Source organism: Vidua chalybeata, chromosome 1 (assembly GCF_026979565.1).
Source record: "Vidua chalybeata isolate OUT-0048 chromosome 1, bVidCha1 merged haplotype, whole genome shotgun sequence".
NCBI lineage: Eukaryota > Metazoa > Chordata > Aves > Passeriformes > Viduidae > Vidua > Vidua chalybeata.
In genome coordinates, this window is record NC_071530.1 from 110,747,074 (window position 1) to 110,765,637 (window position 18,564).

General features: G+C 43.1%; 1 protein-coding gene across 6 annotated transcripts in view; it reads left to right on the forward strand.

Moving 5' to 3' along the window:
• Positions 1–659: 659 nt before the first annotated feature.
• The window catches only part of DTNA (dystrobrevin alpha), a 227,532-nt gene continuing 209,627 nt past the window's right edge, over positions 660–18,564 (forward strand). For all 6 annotated transcript variants that reach the window (XM_053937820.1, XM_053937883.1, XM_053937905.1 and 3 more), the window contains exon 1: positions 660–729. The gene's annotated coding sequence lies outside the window, so the exon portion shown is untranslated. The remainder of the gene's footprint in view (positions 730–18,564) is intronic.

Here is an 18,564-nt window from a genome sequence, read left to right on the forward strand (position 1 = left end):
CCGGGGCAGCGCTGGTTCACACCCGCTGGCACCGTGAGAGGCTGGCACCGTGCGCATCCCCCTCCCCGCCCGCTCCTGGGAGAGCCGCGGCGTCGCGCCCACCTTCTCCCGCGGACAGGCCCCGCCCTCCCCTGGAAAAGGGGATGACATCATCCCTCTCCCCCCGCTCGCCCCGCCGCTCCCCCGGCCCGCCCGCCGCTCCGACAGGGATGGGGGGGTCCCGCCCGCACCCCCTTGGCGGAGCCGCGCCCTCGGGGGGCCCGGAGGGGGCTCCCGGCCCAGCCGCCCGGCCTCGCCCCTGCCCCACGCCCCACTACGTCATCCCTCCCACCGCCCCCTCTCCGCCGGTGCTGGCGGGGGAGCGTCTCCCGAGGGGAGCGCCGGGGCCGGGCAGCGGCTTCGAGGCGGCTTCAGCTTGCGAAGGGCGCCGGCGCACCATCGCGGCGCCGGCGCGGTGCGGCGGGCGCGGCTGCGCATCGCGGCGGGGCGGGCGCGGCGGGCGGGCGGCGGGGCAGCTCCTGCGCTGACACCTGCAGCATGTGCCAGGAGCTGCAGCGGCAGCGGCCGCCTCTGCCTCTGCGCGGCGCGGCCGCCCCGCTCCGGCGCCGTGCGCGGCGGCGGCGGAGCAGGAGCAACTCCCGCTCCTCCCGGCGCGTCCCTCCTCCTGCCTGGCACCGTGTGCCGGCGGCGGGTGCACGGTGACCTTACGGAGCGTGCATTACCTCACAGGTAAATATCAGCTGATCCGCCCGGCGGCGGCGGGAGCAGGCGGCGGCGGGAGCGCACGGAGCCTTCCCGAGGTAGCGATCCCGACCGGGGCAGCGGGTGCGAGGTGCTGGGCGGGGGGCGCAGCCGCCTGTTGCCGTGTGCCCCTGCGGGGCGGGGGGCGCCGGGGGTTCCCCATCGGCACCGTGGTCAGGGGGTGGGGGGCGGCCTCCGGAGGGTGGGCCGGGCGGGGGGGCAGCCCCCCCTTGTCCCCCACCCTCCCGAGGCCGCCCCCGGTGGGGTCGCACGGCGCTCCCGCCTGTCCCCAGGCGCCGCTGAGACGCTCCCGGCGTGCGAGTGTGCACAGGCATGCGGCACGGCGCTCGCTCCCTGTCGCCCATCCAGCCGCTCCGTGCAGCAGGTCCCGGGGTCCCTGGAGGCCACCTGGGGACCCGGGGCTGTCCCTGCTCGCTTGCTGTCGCCTCTTGCAGCCGGCTGAGGTAAAAGTGACGAAAGGACGGCGCCCCGCAGCGCAGCAGCGACTGCCTTTACCTGTGCGTTCACCGGCTCCTTGGCAAACTTTGGTGTTGGGCGGTGAAAATCTCGATCGTTGCAGCCAAACTGGCTTGTTCTACACTCCCATGCTAGAGACCAGCTACCACCCAAAGTGAAATACTGCTGGCTACGGCTGAATCGGGTACTTAATCACTGGATCCACTTCCCAGCATGGGTGATGTTTTAGGTAGTACTTTAGTAGTACTAAAGACATGGGTGAGAAGCAGTGTGGTCTGGTAATACCTGGCAGTTACTGGTGACCCAGATGTTAAAAGGAGAGGTTCACCTTAGGTTCAAGTAATAAGCAGCATCACAAATTTGGTGCTAATATGCTTTCAGTGTATTGTGTTGTGTTTGAAGTTTTTCAACTTGCTGTTCAGTTCTGAACGCTGTACCTCTGCTTCTCCCCTTGTTTTTTGGATGTGGAAGTATTTTAATAATGGGGGTAGAGGCACGGATTCTGTGGTTTAACAGTGTCATAAGCTATGGAGCTGTTTTCATAACTTTTACCTGGATACCAGGTTGTGTCTCACGCCTGTGACTGCCACATGACCAGACTAATAAAATTATGGCAACTAAAGAGTAATAGGTGCTAGGTTTTTAAGTCGCCCTGGTTTCTGGTTGTCAAATGGTAAGTGAGCATGAGATAAGAGCCAATGCCATGTCTATTTTAAGTTCATGTCTTTATAGTGCTCAGAAGAGAATGATCCTACTGACACATTTTTGGGTTTCACCTTCCTGTTGCAGTCAAGGTCCTGCATTTATTCAAAGTTTGTATTCATTGCAGTGGGCGATTTTGTGATTTTTTGTGGATTTTGTTTTTTCTTTTTCATAAGACAGAGGTAAAACTCAAAGAACTGAACGCCTCAGAATAAATCTTGCCTTCCTGTAGAAAAGCACGGATATAATGCCATCTCCTGCCTTGACCTCTCAGTGGGATATAAGTGTAGTCAGAATAAGATGCTATCATCTTGCAGTGGTGGTAGTAAACACAAAATTATGTACATGTGCCCTCTGCCACCACAAGCAAGTGGATAGTTTATGCATGTAATGCTCAGTATGTCATTTCCACAAGCAGTTTTCAGTGTGTTACTGGTTGTGTGCACCAGTGCCCAGCATGGCTGAACTGTGCAGGATCAGCCATCATAGATTCAACTCTCTCTGCAAAGTAGCTCAGGACCCAATCCTGAACAGAAACCTGTGGCAGTGCTTCTGCGTTCTAGAGTAACCCACTGATTCTGTGACTAAAAAACAGAAAAAAAGCACAAGGTATGTTATGGTAAACTGCTGGATACCAATCCCTTAAGGTTTAAAGCAAGGTAGAGGATTAATTGTTTTGTTTGGCTTTTGAAGGTTTATACCTTTATTAATTATTTGCTTGATTTCTATGGTTGTATGCTGTCAGACTGTAGAGTAGATTGTCTCCTCTTACACATTTTGCCCAGTATAAATCCATTCAGAATTGCCTGTAAGGTTCAGCACTGATCTAACTTCCATTCCAGGCAAACCATCAGATATAATTGCACTGAAATCAATGAATATATACAGACATGAAGCTGTGAGAAGAAAATGGGCCTCATGGTGATTTAAATTTGTATAGTTGAAAGCCAAAAATAGCTGTCATAAACACAGCATGTCCTTTTGGAAGAAACAGTCAATGCCTACCTTAGAGTTGTTCAAAGTTTCTTGTGTTCCAGCAGCCTTGGGTTAGAAAAGTGAAAGCAGCAGTCTTGCAATGAGAACTGTTTCAGAGAAACTTTTTGTTCCAGTGACTAATCTCCTTTTCCTTAATTCCATGTTGTTAACCTTAGCGTGCCCATATCAACACTATTAACATTTGGATAGCACTGCTTTCTCAAACAGGGTTCCTAGAGTGTTTTGCCAGGTGTACTAGGGTTAATTCCTATATTTTAAACTGCTGCTCTTTACATTAATTATATATATTCCTATCTCTAGGCTTAACAGCAAGATGCAAGTGGTATGGAATGTTACATTCCAATTAGTTTTGCAGTGCAAATGGGGATTATAGTTGATGGGTAAGTCTGACATGTACTGCATGACTTGTCATGTTTTTCCTGGAGAGAGGGGAGTCTTGGGTCTGAGTCACCATGGAAGAACATGGAGCCCCGTAGGCATAAAACTGGTGCAGTGGAGTGATGAGTCAGATCTCTTATCTTGAAATTCGGTATTATGTAGTATTCATGCATGGGGTGCCTCACATTCATTGTGCACCTAGGCAAGTAACTAACAGGTGGAAAACTCACTTAATCAGACCTCTGACTCGCCTTTTCTTTGCAGAGTTGGTCCTACTTCTGTGGGAATAAAAGGCTGCTGGTTAGGATCATGTAGGAAATCCTGGTGTGTTGACCTGTGGAGCAAATCAGCTCTGCCAGGCTATATCCAGTCATTTCCTATATTGTTTCAAGTCCATGTTTTATGACCTAATACTCAAATTTTCACTTTTTGTGCTTTAGAGTTGAACCAGCTTTTTCAGACTTTGGAACTGGATAAAGAATAGCAGAGTAAGAGCAGTGTTGCATCTTCAAAGACCCCAGTATTTGTTAAGCTAAATGACTTTTCATGAGCATTGCTGTGGAATGTCAGTTTTGTTTCTTTTTCCAGAGGAAACTGGTGTAACTGCTAAGCTAATGAAAATAATTGATATTTCTTAGAAGTGGTAGCCTCAGAAATATGTTAAACAGCAAGAGTGAAGATTTGCCCACACAGCTGTTTTTGGAAACAAAACAAAGCCTTACATCAGAGGTGTCTTCACTTAGACACTTACTGTGAACTTGAATAGCAATCATTAATAACGCTATCTTCTCAAGCTAATGGAGCATGAAGGTTCCTTGATTTATAATCATTTGGGAGCAGATGCTTGAAATTCTGTCCACTTACACAAACAGCACAAGAATGACACTTTTGCTGAAAATCGGGGGGAGGAAGGGGGGAAATTACGTGTGGGACTATCAGAATGGCTTGAAGAGTGTAATGCAATGTCTCCCTCTCCAATGTCATTACAAAAGCTACTAGAGGGACTGTGTTTGGAAAAAAATTACATGAGGTTTCTGTTTGAAAATCATAGCAGAACATTATTGATCTGTATATTTTTAATCTCCTGTGTGTAGCCAGTTACCATATTGTGATGGCTGCAGATGTTAGCGCTGGTTTTTGGGTAGGGTGTGTGTGTGTTCATGGTCTTGCAAAAAAAGCTTCTGTCTTCTCACATTGCCTTAAATTGGGAAACTGTTACAATGAAGACATATGGAAAACCATATAGGAAAGATGTGCAAATTTAGATCTAAATTGTACAAATTCCAATTAAAGCGTAAATGCTTCATCTGTTTTGAAGTTAGATGCATCTATTGAATTCTTTAGATGTATAGATATCTAGTGTCACTTGTGGAGAAATCAGTGCAGGGAACGTTTAGCGGTCTCAGCAGCTGAGATAAAATGCCAAGCCACTTGGAAAAACTTGGAAATTTCGGTGGTCTTTGTGTGCTGGTGTGGAGATGACCAAATCTGAGACAAATTGCCCTGGTGCTGTTCACTTCAGTAGAGCCTGGTTTTTGGTCTGATGTTTAAGACAGACAGGTGTGAAATGTATGGGGCAAAATCCTTCCCTCAATTACAACGACATAAATCCAGCCTTTGTGTATTTTCTCCATCCCACTGAAGAGAGAAGGAGATCACAACTGTTTGACTTACCTATGGCATATCCACAGCTGCTGCTAGGGACTACAATTGTTTCATGCAGTGCCTTTACTATAAAATGTGTGATGTCATCTCCTCTTGGAACCACTGTATTTGTAGTGATTATGTGAGAAGCACCACTGACAATTCACATGCCTGTGCATCTGCCACAAGGACTCAGAGGGAAATCCTGAGCCATACCTTTCATTGTACAGAGGCTGCATTTTTATAGGTATGCTCTCTCTGTATAGGCAGAACAGCCTGTAAAGGGAAATACAGCGATTTCTATAATTGTTCAAAAGGGATTACAACCTAACAGAATTCCATCCTATAACATACAAAGTACAAAAATAAAGGCTCTTTTCAGTTAAATCTTTCACCAGATTGATGTCAAGAAGCAATGCAATATCTCAAATGATTTGGTCTTTTTTAATCTTCTTAGCTGGAAGAGATGTCAGAAGAGCCATTCAAAATTGAAGTAGAAGATACACGTGGAATTTCCTCATGTAGTGGTCTGGATGTCTGCTTATTTTGCTTAAGGAGGAATTCAGATTTCAGAAGCACACTTGATTTTCTTTTCTCTTGGTGCTGACAAGCTCTGCCTTGGCTTAGTTGTCTAAAGAGGTAATAGCAATGAAAATATAATGTGACGGAAATGTCTATAAACTGTTTTGTGATGTAATTATCATAATGTAAGATTTTTCTGACCTGATTAAAATCAACAGGGGAAAGAAACTTGCAGCATTGTCTCCAGCTTTTCAAAAGTTCAGCTGGGACTTCTTCCTGACCATCGAGTCCTCCCACAGCAGGTGTGAGTGGAGGCTCATTTAACTGGTAAAACTCCTCCATAGTGAAGTTTGACTATGTTGGTTTAAATAAAAGCATGATATAATTTTGCCCTTGGGCATTCCTGGGGAGCAGAGGAGCTGCTGGTTCAGTGCCAGAATTTGCTTGTCATACTTACGGGTGAATAGACCCATTGAACAGTGAGACCACATTGAACTGTTCATCTTGGCTCATGCAGGGAGGTGGAGCTGTATTTGCATCCCACTTAACACCAGTGAGGGTGGGTAAGCTGATTCCAGCCATGAGGAATAGCTACATTGAGAGGTTCTAAAGCAGGCTTCTAGCGGCTAAGTTCACAGGTGCCTGGAGGAAAAGAAAAGTAGAAGGTAAAGCAACATTTCCTGGCATGTTATTGTCACTGAGAAATTAAAACCCCAATGCAAACCATGACCCACCTCTTCACACAATGCAAGTGTAAAAGTAAAGGTCAGCTTTAAACAGAAATGTGAGAGGGAGCAACATGTGCAAGATGATCCTCCTGGAAAGATCTGGGCTGAATTGAAGATCTGATGCATGTAGTTCTGATCTTGACTAATGGTTCCTGGGCAGCTGGAGTTACTCACCATGTCTGCACGCGTGTGGAAGGAGCTGCTTTTTGTAGGCCATTTGTCTATGCCCTTATGCCTCACCAAATCGCCCTGTATAGTGGCTGTTTACATCTATTGAGTCGTCTCACAATTACCCTGTTGTACTTGATTGGTGCCAAAGTCAAAGTTAAATGATGGCTGGCCTGTGCTCAGCCACAGCAGCATTGTCCACCATAATCACCTCCACAAAGTAGGGCTGGATCACAGTGTGAAGTACCAGTCAGCTCTCCTCTTTTCTTTCCTCTTTGAAATCATCTTTGCTTTGGCATGCGTGCCAATGGTTGTGCTCCCGTGGTGTGCCACACAAACTTGAGTGGCACTGGGAGGCTTTCGTCCCTGGAGAAAGGAGGGCGCTTGGCTGCCCACCAAAGCCCATCACCGCTTGACAGTTGCGCTTTAGTGAAATGGACCGACCAACGTCTCGGTGGGCACAGTGCCAGCCTGGCAGATGGGCCTCAATGTGCCCTGCCAGCAGAGCACATACATGTGTGTAGATGTAGATAATTGTATGTATGGGCATAATAAATAGGGATCTCTGCAATTTGGAAAAAGCTGCCGAAGTGAACGGCTGAGTACCAAAGCAACAAGCCTGAAGAAAGACTTCTTTTGGATGGGGGCACGTTAGAGCACTCAGAGGAAGGATCTGTGCTTTCCTTGTTGCTCTCTGCTTGCAGTTCTGCAGATTATGTAATAAACAAAGGAGACTATTTAGCCTTTTGAAGCTAGGCACTCTTGTAACAACTGGGAATGTGGAAAATGATGCTTCACTGCAGTGAATTTCCTTGCAAACCACTTGGAGCTTGCTACCAGCTCAGATTCTACCAACACAGTTACTAGTACAGCTTGAGATCAGTGGGAATTCATGCATGCCGTATTTTTTGTTTTGAATTGCATTTTAAAGTATGAAATACTATAGTGAACAAGAGTCGTGTGGAAATAACTTGTCAGTACAAAACATACCAAACTTTCTTTGTAGGTCATAGCTTCCAAAATCTTTGTGTAGTTAGCTAGACTCCCTAGCTAAGCCCCTTTCATGGATGGCAGTCAGCTAACGCATGCAGGCCATATATTATTTGATAGTTAAATATGTAGACTTCTTTTGAAGATGTTAACATGAGTTGCATCTCTGCAGAAAGGACATAGGAAAGCTAGGTGACTTGAACTTGTCTGCACATAGATTTGGTTGCAGAAGCCCATTTCCCTAAAGCCCATTTCCCTAATTTTATAGATATGATGCTGGAGAATCACCTGACCTTGCTGTCTCAGGGCACACAGGTTTCTTGCTTGAAGGTCCAGCTCTCACTAGGAGAGAGGACTTGTGGATTGCAAGATGAACAGAATCACATACCCGGCTGGAAATTGCCATGGTCTTCTCTTAAAATCCTGGAAGATCTGTGGATGCAGTTTTTTTGAGCTGGTAAGGCAAACCAGGGATCTGTGATTTTTGGCAAAATCCGTAATGAGCTCTGGATACTCTCAGTATAAAAGCAGAGATTCAGCTTTATCTTTCTAGGATCCTTAAGTTAGATTATCTGGAATTACTGAGATAAGAAAAATCTTTTCTCAAATCCTGGAAATAAATGACATTTGCTAGATCTAATATAATCCCTTTATGCTTAACCTGAAGACATGGCAACTGCCTGTGTGACTCCCAAATCAGGTACTGCTGATTTCTAAGTGCACATGGTCCACAGAGAAATTTTGCAAGCCAGCACATTAAATGCACTGGGGCAGACCTAGGGAGTGTGTTTTGGCTTAAAGAACGGGACCAGGCTTTTGTTGGTGACTGACCTACCTGTCAAGGTGTCCAAAATGAGTGAGAGGAAAGCACTGTTCTGAAGAGGGGAAATAATGAGGTAATTTCTTATGGCATGGATTTAAAAGAGTGATTAAAACTCCTGCCGGTTTCTGAGGCAGGTATTTGCTCCTATAATGGAAATGATAATACCATTCCTGGTCTGAGTATGATGACTGATATGTATACACACTTCTATTAACTTCTTAATTCTTTTTTAGGCTTCCAGACATGTTTACCATGTGACTCTGCTCACTTTTTCCCTTCTTAAATATTGACCAGAACAAGCAGTTTAATGGTGCTGTGCACTACTTAATGGGAACTACAGAAATTTAAATCCTCTGTGTTGGAATTCTGCAAGTTTTGACTCATTTAATCCCTCTCTCCTTAGCCCACATCTACCGTTTCCCTTTGTGCAGGCTAGTAGAATACAGCCTTTAAGTCTCAAGGGGTTTTTATCAGTTTTCTTATCACTTGCCTTCCGCTGCTTCTGGTGGGACTGTTAGAAAAACACCAGTGTAGTCCTTCAAAGGACTGGGAGAGGACAAAGGGATAGGAAAACAGGATGCAGGAGGAGGAGGGTTGTTAAAAGGGGAAGGTGGGATGGAGAAAAATGTGTGTGAAAGGAGTAAAAAAATGCAAAAGAGAAGGGTAGAAGAAAAACAGCCTGAAAACAGCAAAAAGAAAAGAAGGAAGGAGAGGAAAGGGAAAAAAAAAAAAAACCACAACAGATCATCTGGTGAGAAGGATGTACTGTGTTAATTAAAATTAGTACATGCTCCAGCTAGGTTCCTGTTCTCTTAACATGACAGAGCACAATTGATTTTGCAAAGAGTCTCATTTGACCTTACAGGACTACTTGCAGGAGGAATTCTCTCAAGAGGACCAGTGTTAGCAGTAGCAGGGGCAGTTTGCTGGGTTTTTCAAGCCCACAGACAGGACATTGGAAGCTGAACTGCATCACGCTGTGCTCTGTATAACCTTCTGGAGAGAAAGGTGATACATACTGTAAATACTGCAATATTAGAGGGACTCAAAAAGTAGTCCCCGTTTCTCTAGACAGATGCAGAAGATTTTAAAGCAGTCAGTGTTTGTGAACACTACCTTTCTTAAAAGGCACTTTGCTAATTTTTCCTTCATGACTGCCGTTGATCTAGTCATATCAAGATTCAAATTGTTGTGGATTTTTGTGCATGGAACTTTTTTGCACAGAAGAGGTACACAATAGCTATTGTACAAGGTAGTAACTTAAAATGCAGCTACTTAGTACATTTCTCTACACTGAGCATTAGCCAGTCATCCTTAAGCAGAAGAATAGGTTTCACCTTCATGTTTTGGTGAGAGGTATGTTTCATTTGTCCCATTGTAGTGCTCTTCTGTATTTCCACAGGGAATGCTACCTTTCTGATACCCTGGGAGCCCCATATTATCCCTATTATTTGCATTTACATGTAAGTGTTACCTACCTTCATTTCAAAAACAAGCTGGCAGAAAGATAATTATTCCTGCACAATTTGTGGCTTTTTTCCCCTTTTCAACATATGAAAGCACATAGCAGGGCTTACAAAACTCTCTTGATTTGTTGTAGGCAATCAGACTTTTGATGGTGCACTTGACTATCAGAACAAATTACTTCTTTACCATAAGCTCTGTGCCAAATAATGAATGTAATGTTAGTGAAGCAGTGGCAGGGCTTAGTGAAGCAGTGGGTTATATTACAGTGGCTGCAAAGCATGAAAACCTACTGTGTCTTTCTGTCATAAAAAGGCCCTGCCTGTGCTGTAGATCCTGTGAAGAATTTGTAGAGATACTTGAAAGGATAAAACACTGTATAAATTCCTAAAGTTCAAAGAGAAAATACCACTCAGGATAAAAAAAGGAGCTTAGCCCAGCAGCAGCTTAACCATATATGACAGATCTAGTGCTAAGTCCTGCGCCATCAATGCAAATGCTTCTGGAGTTCTCCAAGTAGCCAAATGGAAAGACTAGAAGAAAGGCTTTGAGGATACTGACCTGGGGAGAGGGGCAGAAATAAAAGGCACTTGCTTCCCAATAAATGACTCTTATTCTCTGGGCAGGGTGCAAACAGGGAAGGTTTATGACATGCACGGCTAGATTTGTATTGCATTTCCTGTGAAAATTACTTTTGAAGGCATTAATGTGTTTGTCTGTATTTCTGTGCAAGTATTATGTTATAAATAAAATTAGGAACAATGAAAGTTGGGCATCCTGTTAGAATAAGATAGGGAAAGGTCACACCAGCCCCAAACAATGTTTTTGAGTGTTGACAGTTAAAAAAAAATCATTAGCTATGCCCTCCTTCGGTTGCCATATAATGATGTGAGCATTTGATCAAAGCTGATCACACTTAGGCTGTGCGGGTAATCAAAAATGCAGTAAGAAGGCCGGTTTAGAGGTCACACTACATCTAGATACTTCTCCTTGACCTTCAGTTGCCTCTATACATGTCCTGGACCCAGCTGTTTCCCTGTCTTGCCAGCTCCACACAGAAACATCCCATAGTACAGCCATGCCTCATGCTGGCCTCCCTCCATCCCCCTGCAGCTGCTTCTGTGTGCTCTTGTCCTCTACAAGCCCAAGGATCCTCTCATGTCCCACCAGTGGCACCTGGATTTAAGCTGCTCTGTCTTAACCGCTGCTGCACATTGAGTGTGGATGGGCTGTGAACATGCAAATCATCTCAGTAATTATTTGCACTGGTTGTCACACAGAGTGACATGAACCCTGGTGGCTTTGGCAGGTTGCTGTTGCCATAGATGTGCAGAGACAGTTTGTATGAGTGTCCGAGGAGAGGAATGACACAACAGCATTTTAGCAGCTCTGCTGGTACCAGGTTTCAGACTTTTTACCCAGTGCTCACAGTCTTATTTCAAGTAATGAAGGTAGGAAGTGATGTTGTATCTGGAAAACCTTAATGTTAAATACAATGAAATGAACACATTTCATGCTAAGTGCAGTCCTAGGAAAGTAGATGTGAGGTTGTAGTCCCTGCTGTGAGACGAGTGTGCTTGCTCAGGCCATATTGTGCCTTTCTGGCCCTTGCTGGTGACCACAGGGTTAGAAATGGTTCCTATTGCTTTTGTTTATTCATAGGAAAAGGAAGAAAGATGGAGCTGCATCTCTCTTCTGAAGCTAAAGTATAGGCTAAAGGTATTCTTTTTTCCCCATGGATTTAGGTTTTTTTTTAGGAGACTGCAGCAGTGTATTCTAAGAAGTCACAGGAGCTTTAATGACAGCTGTTTTGCTTGAAAGCCTGTATCTGTCAGTGTCTGTAACATGGTTTGATGTAATCCTTTGGATTTCCTCATGTTTAAAAAAGCTGCAGTCTTCTTTGCCTACCAAAACACACTTAACAGTTGAAATTTTAGCAGTGAATATTTCTAAAACCTGCCATTTTGCACATACTGTGTTTGATAATCCTACTGTGTATGTATTTTTAATACATCTCTCACCTTAATCTGAACATCCAATTAAGGACATGGATGAAGAAAATAGGGTAGTTTGGAAGAAAAAGAAACAGAAATAAAGTAATACTAGCAGACAACCTCAGTAGTCCCATATGTCTATGCCATTTCCTGCTCAAAACCAAGGAAAAAGATTTAAAAACAAAGTTGTCTTTCAGAGCAGACCTTATGCCAGTGAGTCAATGTCATCTTACTACTCAGGTGTCGAGAAGGTTTGTCCTTGAAACCCAGATTTCCCTTACATACACTGACATGTGTTTTGCAAGACCTTGAAATTACACAACGGAAGGAGAGCTGAAAGCTGCTGCCAGAGCTACAAATGGTCACAGTTATCCCATGAACCTTTAATTCCCTGAGCTCTGGTGCTGCAGATGGGAACCCTGGGGCTGCAGGCAGGGCTGGAGTGGATGTCCCTTTGGCCAGGTGGGAAGTGTAGGTGTACCACTGAGGGCAGGATGCAGATGTTATCCGTCTTTTGACATCAGCAGCTGGGCTGATGTGGAGGTGGGGTCACCTCCACTTTTTTTTTTTTGCTTCTTTTTGCCCAAAATGCTGCAAATTTTCTCAAGCAGGAATGCTTGAGAGGGGATGGTATTGACTGATGCAGTGGGTCCTGAGGCTGCCTCCTCATTCAGAATGCAGAGGAGAGTGGGGATATAGGACCTGACCTTAGCACTCCTGAGTTGGCTGTTAGGAAACCATCCATTGCACTTAAATTAACTGCTGTTTTTTTCCAGAGGATTCTCTATGGCCTCTGCTTAACAGAGAGAAAAAGTGATGTTGTCCCACTGGTATTACAATTTACATCCTAATTTGTTGAAACCAACATGCCAAGCTGTGAAGAAACTTGTTTCAACAGATCCAGTTACCCAATATTATCAGAATGTATCTGGATGGCTCTCGAGGGGCTTTGAGAGGGGGGAAAAGGTGTTTGGTTTTTCGTGGTGGTATTCTTCCTTTCCTTTTCTTTGTTTTAACTTCTTTCTGCTGAAATGACAGCAAAGCTTGCCCGTTGTTGTAGTTAGCTCCTCACGCATCTATCTCCATTTAAGGAGTGCAAGCTACTGAGTCAGTGTACATTTCTCAAGTGGTCTTCAAACACAGTAATCAAGAACAATGTGTCTCTTTGTTTGCAAAACCCCAAACGAAAAGTTTATCATTTCCTTGTCTCTGACAGCCTCACAGCAGTGGAACTTCCTGGACCTCTTGCTATCTGCTTGACTAAGTCCAAAAATCCCTTGTTAACATGGGGTTAAAAATTCATTAAGAATATATTTGCTCTTTCTGCTTTACCTCACATTGTATTATACTTTTATTTGGAAAGAGCACATCAGTGACTGGAACATAATTTAGGAAGAGTTTTTAAATGGTGTTGAGTGTTAAATTGAAGGTCCAGCATATACTCATACACAGTCCTTGAATTATCGAAACATTTGTTGGTACTTGTTATGTAAGCAGTGTGGCTGAAAGCTCAGACCTTGAAAGGGCCTTTACTATTTTTTTCACAGCTTATTTTTCAGAGTTTATTCCTTTTGTTTCCTTTTATTTTTGTTTTGAAAGAAGACAATCCTCCCCTACGTTGCAAGAGCTGAGTGTTTGATGTGACTTTGTTTCAGAAAGTGGTAACACCCACTTGTATACTATTTGTGAATTTTCAATATCATTAGATATTAAGACGTTTAGGTGGATTTTGAAATACAAGGTTCTGCTCTGTGTTGTCTCTGCATCTGTATTAACAGTCTCCTAACCGTTGTGTTTTTCTACGTGGCAAGTATTCCTAGCAGCAACTCCCACAGCAGTTCCTTCTAAAACTTCAGCATTTGTAACTGTACTGTTACCATTGGGGTTTTTAATATTCTATTTTTAAATCTCCCTTTTAAAAATAAAATACACAGAACAGTTATCAAGAAATGTAGCAAAAAAAACCCTACCCTAGCTCCTAAGCCTTTTAAGCAAAATGCAAAGCAGTACAGCTAATCTGTGCCTTCTCATACAAAAGGAGAATGTAACACACAATCTAGGCAGTAGATCCTTAGCTCCAGAAATTCATACAGCTCCAGTAAAGTCACTCTTAAGGGAATCTGCTATGACTGTTCCCTGTGTTTTTCCTGTGAAACATCCAGTGCATACACTGGGGTAGGATCAAACCACAGCTGCACCAGAGAAGGGAAATAGGTGCCTGGATATATACAAGCATGCACATCTGCAAAGGTGAGGTGACAGGATTTCTTAGCATACTGGGGAGAGTTTGTGAGGGAGGAGCAAGTGGTAATAGAAGAAAAAAAGAAAAAAAAAGTAAGGAATGAACAACAGGCTTTCTGTAATTACTTGTAGAGTGTATCACAAAAACACAGCTGCAAAGACTAAGTCAATATCCTAAGAACATGGGTTGCAATGGTCAGAGTCCCTTTCAAATGGTGTGGAGTCCATGCCTGCCGTAATCCCAGAGAGACTTGTTGAAGTAGAGGGGATATTTTGAAATCCAAGAATTGTTCTCTTCTTCTCAGTGACCTGACTGAGGATGAACACATTTCCCATTTGTAACTGGAGTATATTAAGTCAGCTGTAAGTCTGCCAGTGTCTCACTGTGGGGCTTTTAAGTTCCAAAGAGGTGTGAGTACATCCATTGTTTTATTTACCAGTCATCATTATTTGTCTTTAGTATTTAACTATTGCATTCCTGGATAACACTGGTCACTGCTAAAATTAATGATTTGGTTTTGTCAGATTTAAGTGTATTTAATAACACTGTCAAATAACAAATGTTTCTATTTCTGTCAGTACACCTCCTTTTTAGGAGCACAAGTAGGAAAAAATGCAGCACAAGTAGGAAAAAATGCTATAATGAAAACTTTGGGAGCTGATATTAGAGCTGACTTTCTGTGAGAATTTTTGTGTGCAATCCCAGGTGGTTTAGCATGGCTGAGATGCCAAGCTAGCCCCTGGGTGCAGAGGGAAGGCTTCAAGGCCGAATGATAAGAAGTTATGTCCTTCCATGTTTTGTACGCTTACATCCTCCTTTTTTCCTATCTGAGCACTTCAGATGATCAAAATAACTGGCAAACATATTTTCTTGTTTGTTTTTAAGTGATCTTGAACTGACAAGAAATCCTTAGACCAAAGGACAGTATTTTTGAGAAGGTTGCAGATGTCTGAAAGTAGAGACGCAGAATGTATTTACCTCAGCCATGATTTTACTGCCATAATAAGATTTTTTTTTTGCTTTGCTACATACACCAGGACTTTATGATAGCTTATGCTGAGCTAAATCCAGATATGGGATTTGGTTGTAAAATGTACAAGGAGAGGTTTGTGTATGCAAAAAAGTCCCTACAATCCCCTTTCTATGAGAGGATATTAGCAGGTTGAAAGGAATCCATTGCACAGTTGCTTCCATGCAATCCCAGCTGAATTAATTGTGACCTTGCTTTTTACACCCCTGTAAGGCTTCTGAGGAGCCAGGGGGTGACTTCACAGGGCTTCTTCCAGATGGCAGTTTTCTTTCCCTGCAGGTATTTTGGTGTTGCTGAAGCTTGTGTTGACCAGAGTACGTGATCGTGTCGGTGAGCGATGGTCTCCTCCTCTTTGTGCTTCCCTGCAACGCTGTCCGTGTGCAGGGGCTGCAGAAGAGGCACCTCCTGCTCCTGGACAGCCTACACCAAAGGTCACCCACCCCATACTCGGCGTGCTCCTGAGCAAACCGATGTGCTCCCCCCCAGTAGGAGCATCCACAATGGCTGGAGCTTAACTACTATCATTTGGTGATTCATTTGCAGTGCGTATTTTCTAAAAATTGCATAGCCTGTTCTCAAAAGCAAGGCGAAGAAAAAAGCAGCTGTTATGAAAAGAGAGGAAGAAAATCTCACACATTCAAAACACAGAGCTTTAAAGAACCAAACCCACATTGTTAGGGGAGGGAAAAAGACCCAAAATTTGCCATGTCTTATCTTTGAAAAAGATCAGAAAGATTTTTGAGGTGCTATTCATATTTTAGACAATTAACAGCTATACTGGTGAGTCTAATAACATACGGATTTAAAATCACTTCTGACTTGCATTTTTTACTTTTGTGGGTTTTCACAGAGAATAAACCAGTAAGTTTTTCCCTCTTGTAAAAAGATGTGATTTTATATTCAGTACTAGAATTTTAGACATGTGATACTGATACTGAAATAAACACTGCTTTGTAAGTGGTCTAAGAAGCATCAGAACAGACCAGTCCAACTTCTATAAGTGAATACAAAGAGCAATTTCATTGTGCCTCTCTTTATTCTAGCACAGCTTATATAGAATTTGATTAAAAAAGCAGAAAATTGACATGACTGACAAAAAGAAAGAAAAAGTTAATCTTCAATGCTCTGGAATGTTTTGCTAAAAGCTTTTGCTTTCTGTGTAAATTGATCAACAAAAAACTTGTAGCCAAACCCAAAACTTCCCATTCAGATATTTAAAAATTCTTGATCAAAAGATTTTAATGTTGCCAAATTCATTGTTTTCTTTACCTCAGTCTGAACTTTTTTTTTCCTTCCTGAGCCACTGCAGCACTTCATCCTTTCTGTCTCCTACTGTGTCAGGTTTCCCAGCCTGAAGATACTTTTTTTCTTGGCATGTCATCAGTATGCAGCTTCTGTGCCCAGTGGGGAGGTTGTATTTTGCTGTCCAAAAGCAGCTCCATAGTCCAGTCTACAAGACACCAAAATTAGAAATCCGCTGAGATCCTCCAGCAGCCCAGAGAGACACAGCTTATCCCAAAACAAAAACAGTCTGTTTTGAAAGTGATGCATTTTCTCTGCATGAATTAAACTTGGCTTTTAATGAAGTACTTCATTTGATTTTGCTGATGGAGGATTTCAGTTTTCAGCTCAAGTTAAAGTACTTCCTTGCTAAAATTTCTGCTGTTTGGTTTTATTCTCCTGACCAAGTCTCTTCCAAAACTCTCTTAGTGTTTGTTTGCATGTTTTGCAACTGGGAAATATCCTTGTTGTAAAGGCTTCTCTTCTTCTGGGATGCCTTCCCTGTTTTTACAAGCAGGGAACTATGGAACCAATACTCTTTCTCAAAGTGGAAGAAACGTGTCAAGGTCAGGTGATAAATTTCCTTGCAAACTAATACACGGATTTATCTTGGTCCTGACCAGCTTGAAGCCCAGTGAAACAAAAATTCCTGCCTGTGTGTGTATTTAAGGAATAAGCCACAGATGAGTCATGAATGCAGCATTACTAATGACCCTACCCACACCACAGCTGCTGAACCTTTCTGCAAGGCAGACCTCCCCCAGATGCCAAGAACACCTCATCAGTACTCTCTGTGTCTGATGGTCTCTGACAGGCTTTCAAAACTGGCCCCCACCTTCTAGCTGAAGATATTGTATAGAATCCCAGAAAAAAAATCTCTTCCCTGCCCCATGGAAGATGTGACCCACCCACATCCTTCCCTTGGCCTCATCTCCTGGGTGATGAAATCTCTCAACTCTGCAGTAATCCTTGTAGCTCTGAATTTACCTGCAGGTCAGGAAGCTGCAGCAGAGAATCGCTGAATGAGTGAGTGAATGCATGCAAATACATGTAAACAGAAATACATGAAATTACATGTGGTAATTTGTGCAATCTTAATATTGTGCCTGTATGTCTATTAGCATTTTCTTTGATGGACTAGTTTTCCTATGACATACTTTTTAAAATGACCTCTGTAAAGGCCTTTCATGAAAGTAAGGTAGGAATAGTTCAATGTTGTTTTAGAATAGGCTAAAATCCTTTTGTGGCTCTTCTTGTTAAACAAGTAATTTTTCTCCCAGGGCAACACAAAATGTGAGTTGAAAGTAGGATGAGAGCAATTAATATCCAAGAAGGGGTGTGTATAAATCTAGGATTAAAGAAAGCTTAAAATCAAAATTTCAGCTGAAAAAGAAAAGACTGATAAATATATTGAAAGCTTTTGATGGCTGCAAAGTATGTAGAAGGGCAGTTCATTTAATTTCAGCTTTTGTTTTAACTACTAGTTAAAACAAAAATGAAGATTTTGGTGTCATTCTGAAGAACATTTTGGGGAATGGTATTTCTTCTGCCCTGGAACGTGATTGGCAAAGTAGATTTGAAAGATTTGCTACATGAATGTGATTCCTCTCTGTTTTTCATTAAAACTAGATTTAATAGATTTTTTTTTTTTTTATGAGATCTGTCACTTTTTTTCTCCTTTCTATTTTGCTTGTCTGACTGGCTACTGTTGTATCTTCTTTTGGGCCACTGCAAGCCCTTTTATTAAAAACAAGCCATTTTCATAAGAATCTTACTGCTTCTCAGTTTAGAAGATACATGAGATCTGCTGTCTTTTTAAGCCTTGTGCTGTCTCACAGTGGTGCCAGGAGGAGAGCTTGCTGTTAGATTGCTCCCACTCTCCCACTGCTAGAAGCTGCTCACTGAATGGGAGGCACCTGAAGCTTTTGGAGAGTTGCTTCTCAGCGGTTCTTTAGATGTTTCACCTGATAGATGCTTCTTAGAGCTGCTCAATCTGCTGCTGCACACTTGGAAAAGTGAAGGGTTTTTTTTGATGAAACTTGATTGTTTGGATAAAATGGTGCTTTGTTGCCTTGCTGCCATGTAAATTAACAGTTTCCAGGAGAGTTTTAGTGGTGAATTGGAAGTATGAACTCAGAAACTTTGGGCTTCAGGCTCTTGCTGGCTTCTCCACAAGGGAGATGGAGTTCTGAAGCCCTGTTATAACACTACCAACCCTCAGAATGCTAGTGCTTTTTTGAGCCAGTACTATGATTTCACAGTGATTTGTGTTGATAGTCCCCATTTTCTTTTGAAAACAAAGTTAGTATTAAAACTTTTTTTTTTTTAAATTTGGAATTAGATCAGGCACCAAACAAGCTCATCTAAAACAGTTCAGTAGTTCT